General features: G+C 46.5%; 1 protein-coding gene across 1 annotated transcript in view; it reads left to right on the top strand.

Annotated features, from left to right (window-relative positions):
* The window catches only part of LOC115477907 (25-hydroxycholesterol 7-alpha-hydroxylase), a 337,896-nt gene that overhangs the window by 316,405 nt on the left and 15,470 nt on the right, over positions 1-6,021 (top strand). The gene's annotated exons all lie outside the window — the stretch shown is intronic.

Here is a 6,021-nt window from a genome sequence, read left to right as displayed (position 1 = left end):
CAACAAACAGCTTCGGTTTTGGGCGCACTTGTTATGGCGGCCCGATACATGAAACAGAAAAACACGGAGCCTCAGCTTGTATGGTGGGGCGCAGACATACGAATTGCTAATGGCTACTGAAGGAGTTATTGGAGAATGGTCCGCAGAAACACAAGCAAGTGAAGCGGCTCATGGGTTTACAAGGAGAGAATAGGGCAATTTTAGATAGGATGTTATTGTATTAGGAAGTTGAATCGTCATATAATGTTTGATGTTACATAAGTACATAAGTAATGCCACACTGGGAAAAGACCAAGGGTCCATCGAGCCCAGCATCCTGTCCACGACAGCGGTCAACCCAGGCCAAGGGCACCTGGCAAGCTTCCCAAACGTACAAATATTCTATACATGTTATTCCTGGAATTGTGGATTTTTCCCAAGTCCATTTAGTAGCAGTTTATGGACTTGTCCTTTAGGAAACCGTCTAACCCCTTTTTAAACTCTGCCAAGCAGGGCCGTGCCTAGGGTCTCTGGCGCCCCCCTGCAGACTATCAGTTGGCGCCCCCCCCCCCCCCCCCCCCGTGAAAATGATCACGCCCCCCCATGAAAATGATCGCTCACCACTTGCCACACTGAAAGGAATTGTCAGCAATATTCTTAGAAACAAATTGGTATACATTGCAAAATAAGATAGCAGATGTAAATTCTCAAAGTGGACATATTCCAAACGCTAAAATGAAAATAAAATAATTTTTTTCTACCTTTGATGTCTGGTGACTTTCTTTTTTCAATCATGCTGGTCCAGTATCTAATTCTGCTGCTATCTGTCCTCTTAATTCCTTTTCCAGGGCTTCCTTTCCATTTATTTCTTTACTTTTCTCCTTTCTTCTTCATTTCTTGCTCTATATCCATTTCCAGCAATTTCTCCTCTCTCCCTGGGTCCTGCCCTCCCATCCAGGTCCATTCTTGTCCCTCTCTGCCCTTCCCTCCTCCATCCATAGCCAGCAATCCTCCTCTCTCCCCTCCCCTCCATTTCCAGCAATTTGTCCTCTCCCTGGGCCCCCATGTCCATCCTTGTCCCTCTCTGCCCTTCCCTCCTCCATCCATAGCCAGCAATCCTCTCTCCCCTCCCCTTCCAGCAATTTGTCCTCTCCCTGGGCCCTGCCCTCCCATCCATGCCTCTCTGCCCTCCCATCCATGCCTCTCTGCCCTTCCCTCCGCGCCCTGGGGCCTTTAAATCTTTTACTTCCGGTCGCAGCAGCGTCAGTGAAAGCGGAGCGCTGCCGACGTCTCCCTTCCCTTTGCGCTCTTGGTTCCCTCAGTGTCCGCCTTCTTCTGACGTCAGAAGAAGGCGGGACACTGAGGGAACCAACGAGTGCAAGGGAAGGGAGACGTCGGCAGCAGTGGCGTAGCTAGGGTAGTTGACACCCGGGGCCGGTCTTTTACCACCCCCCCCCCCCCCAATCCAGTACTAGGCATACCGAGAATACAAAACACTCACGACCTATAGAGCAATTTTACCATACCATAAGCAGTCGTTTCTACGAGTCACACAAGGAAAAGGAAAGCATCTTAAGCACTACAGTGAGCACTAGAACATCAATTCACCTATTGTAAAACGAAACCAGACAGAATAGTACAGATCGTCGATCCTGCACAGTCAATGCCAACTGAAAGCCATGTCTTTCTCACAAACACAGATACACCCTAATCCACTATAGAATAAGTAATCATAAACTTTCTATTTAGACAAAAATTAAACTGAACCCCCGATGCCAGACTCTGCATACAATGCAACACCACAGAAACAGAAAATGTCTCCTAGTGCTGTGCAAAATATAAAGACAGCAGATGTAAATTTGAAAAAACTAACAAATACCAATCACCACTTTACAAATTAACAAATAGAAATAAAACAAATACAGAAAATAAAATAATACCATTTTATTGGACTAATACATTTAGCTTCCAGAGGCCAAAATCTCCTTCCTTAGGTCAATACAGTATAGTGCTGTTACAGTATCCTATCCTGATCTGAGGAAGGGGGTTTTGTTCTCTGAAAGTTAAGTCAAAATGTATTAAAATTAGTCCAATAAAAAGATTACCTTATTTACATGTTCTATTTATAAACATTTATTAACACAGCTAAATACTATATCCTAAAGCAAAATAATAAAAATATATATTTACAGTTTGTTGTCTTTGGTTTCTGCTTTCCTCATCTTCTTTTCACCGTCTTCCTTCCATCCAGCATCTGTCTTCGCTCTCTCTCTGCCATCCAGTGTCTGCCCTCTCTAATGTCCCTTCCATCCACATCTGCCCTCTATTTCTGCCCCTTCCATCCACCATCTGCCCCAGTCTGCCATCTCTCTCTCCCCCTTCCATCCACCATCTGCTCTCTCTCTCTCCTTTCCCTCCAGCATTTGCCCTCTATCTTTGCCCCTTCCATCCACTGTCTGCTCTTTCACTCCCTTCTATCCACTGTCTGCCCTTTCTCTCTGCTCCTTCGATTCACCATTTGCCCTCTCTCTTTCCCCCTCCCATCCATTCAGGGTCTGCCCTCCCTCTCACTCCCCATTCCATCCAGGATCTATCCCCCCTCTCTCACTGCCCCCTCTTTTCGGCTCCTAGTTCCCACCTGCGGCTGCCCCTAGTTCCAGATCCATTGATTCTCCCATCCACCCCTGCCCCAGGCATGACCCCATTCTCCTTCCTGCTCACTTTTCAGACCCCAGTTCCAGATCCATGCCCCTTCTCCCATCTGTCTCCCACCCAGTCCCTTCTGCCCATCCAAGTCCCCCTCACCCCATCTGTCTTCCACCCAGTCCCTTCTGCCCATCCGAGTCCCCCTCACCCCATCTGTCTCCCACCCAGTCCCTTCTGCCCATCCGAGTCCCCCTCACCCCATCTGTCTCCCACCCAGTCCCTTCTGCTATCCAAGTGCCCCCACCCTCACCCCATCCATGTCCCACCCAGTCCCTTCTGCCCATCCAAGTCCCCCTCACCCCATCTGTCTCCCACCCAGTCCCTTCTGCTATCCAAGTGCCCCCCACCCTCACCCCATCTGTCTCCCACCCAGTCCCTTCTGCCCATCCGAGTCCCCCTCACCCCATCTGGCTCCCACCCAGTCCCTTCTGCTATCCAAGTGCCCCCCACCCTCACCCCATCTGTCTCCCACCCAGTCCCTTCTGCCCATCCGAGTCCCCCTCACCCCATCTGTCTCCCACCCAGTCCCTTCTGCCCATCCGAGTCCCCCTCACCCCATCTGGCTCCCACCCAGTCCCTTCTGCTATCCGAGTCCCCCCCCCCACCACCTTCACCCCATCTGTCCCCCACCCTCACCCTGCCTCGTCTTCTCCCTGCCACCTAGTCTTTAAAAAGAAATTGCCGACGCGATAGGGAGCGCAGCACCTCGTGTGCAAGTAAAAGAAACGAATCCGATCATCTCATTGGGCCTTCCTTCACTGTCCCGCCCTAGAGGAAATAGGAAGTTGCGTCAGAGGAGGGCGGGACAGTGAGGGAAGGCCCAATGAGATGATCGGATCCGCTTCTTTTACTTGCACACGAGGTGCTGTGCTTGCTATTCGCGTCGGCAATTTATTTTTAAAGGGCTGGTGCGGGGGGGGGGGGGGGTGCCAGGAAGAAGAGCAGCGGGAGCGGCGGCACCCCCCTTTCTGATGACACCCGGGGCGGACCGCCCCCACCGCCCCGCCCTTGCTGGTCGGCAGCGCTTTCACTGACGCTGCTGCGACCCAGGTAAAAGATTTAAAGGCCTTGGCGGCGCGGGGCGAGGGTAAGCACAGCGGCGGCGCCCTCCAGAGGTGGGCGCCCCACTGCGGCGCTTACCTCGGTTACCGCATCGGCACGGCCCTGCTGCCAAGTTAACCGCCTTCACCACATTCTCTGGCAACGAATTCCAGAATTTAATTATGCGTTGGGTGAAGAAAACTTTTCTCCGATTTGTTTTAAATTTACTACACTGTAGTTTTATCGCATGCCCCCTAGTCCTAGTATTTTTGGAAAGCGTGAACAGACGCTTCACATCCACCTGTTCTACTCCACTCATTATTTTATATACCTCTATTATGTCTCCCCTCAGCCGTCTCTTCTCCAAGCTGAAAATCCCTAGCCTCCTTAGTCTTTCTTCATAGGGAAGTCGTCCCATCCCCGCAATCAATATAGTCGCCCTTCGCTGCACCTTTTCCAATTCTGCTATATCTTTCTTGAGATGCGGCGACCAGAATTGAACACAATACTCAAGGTGCGGTCGCACCATGGAGCGATATAACGGCATTATAACATCCTCACACCTGTTTTCCATACCTTTCCTAATAATACCCAACATCCTATTCGCTTTCCTAGCCGCAGCAGCACACTGAGCAGAAGGTTTCAGTGTATTATCGACGACGACACCCAGATCCCTTTCTTGGTCCGTAACTCCTAACGTGGAACCTTGCATGACGCAGCTATAATTCGGGCTCTTTTTTCCCCACATGCATCACCTTGCACTTGCTCACATTAAACGTCACCTGCTTTCTGCTTTGTTCAGAATGGTTACAAAATACCTGATACTGTCATAGATCCTGGTATTCCTTTCCAGTTTCACTTTCAGCAGAGAGGGAGGGGGAGAGCAACTACTGGGGGATTGACAAGAGGTCATGCCTTAATCCCTCCAGTGGTCATCTGCTTTCTGTACCCTAGATGTGACTGAAACAGGTCTAAATAAAAATGTCCTTCTTTTTAGACATTATGTTATATCATGTCTTCTTTTCTGACACTACCTTCACAGTTCAGGGTGGATTACATCTTCAAGAAGCCAAACCATTGCGTCCAGGAAGTACATCATAGAATAGACAGTAAGTTAGAGAATGCATAGTAATCAAATTAATTAAGATTCAAATTCAAGAGACCATATTTGTGGAAAAACAAAACCTTCAGATTTTTCCTGAAACTTAAGTAATGTTTGCATTCACTGAGAAATAAAGGTATTGAATTCCAAATTTCTGCCATTTGGTACTGTCATGATGCAGTGAAGTGTCTAATTGACTGTAGCTTGGTAGCTTTTGGAAAACGCGAGAACAACTGATGCCGAGTATTATATCTTGAGGTAGCATCATATCAACACGTTCATAATATATAGAGGGGCTTCCCCTCACAGAATTTTGAAAGCCATAGCACACAGTTTAAAGTGGATTTGTGCCGAAATCGGCAACCAGTGCAAGCCTAGAATAGTAACCCCTAACCAAATTTGGTTAAACTAAAATCAGCCTAACTGCTGCACTTTGAATGATTTGTAACCGATTAATCAGAACTTAGAATAGCCTGTCAGGGTACAGTTATAGTAGTCAAACCGAGACAGCAGAAATGACTGAACGAAAACCCTAAAGATATCCTTAGTGAAATACTTTTTTTATATATATTTTATTTATCGTGTTTATACATAGTAAACAAGTATAAACTTGTAAAGAAAAATCCACTATTACAATTAAATCTAAAGATATTATTCATAACACAAATTAAATATTATAGCTTCATTTAAAGTCCACAACAGGAGTCCAAGATTCCTAAATAGGAGAAAACAGGTAATAAACTTTATACATCAAATTTTGAGATACAGACGAGTTTCTATTCGACTTTACTTAACTAGGAGCTCTCTTAGATGTTAAAAAAGATGACAATTGGTCAGGATCAAAGTAAACATATGTCACAGCTTGACAGGAGATTAAACATTTACAAGGATATTTAAGGTAAAAAGTTGTGCCAAGTTGAAGTGTCTCCTGTCTCATCTGAAATACTTTTTTTATAGACTTCAGCTTCTTGTGTGTATATATAAAATGATTTCACCACTGAAAGTACATGATGTTGCATTGTTAGCATATTATCTACCTTAGCCCCTAAACGTTTGAGTGTAAATCCAATGAAAAAACATTGCCATCAGTGGTAAAATCAGGAATATACCTTGCAGCATTACTTGCTCCCAACCTTAGAAATTTAGCTTTATCTTTGTTAATTTTAAGATGGTGAACTAAAATCCAATTCTCT

Source organism: Microcaecilia unicolor, chromosome 1 (assembly GCF_901765095.1).
Source record: "Microcaecilia unicolor chromosome 1, aMicUni1.1, whole genome shotgun sequence".
NCBI classification, from domain to species: domain Eukaryota; kingdom Metazoa; phylum Chordata; class Amphibia; order Gymnophiona; family Siphonopidae; genus Microcaecilia; species Microcaecilia unicolor.
The sequence above is the reverse complement of the archived record's forward strand: the minus strand, read 5'-3'. Positions and strand labels throughout refer to the sequence as shown.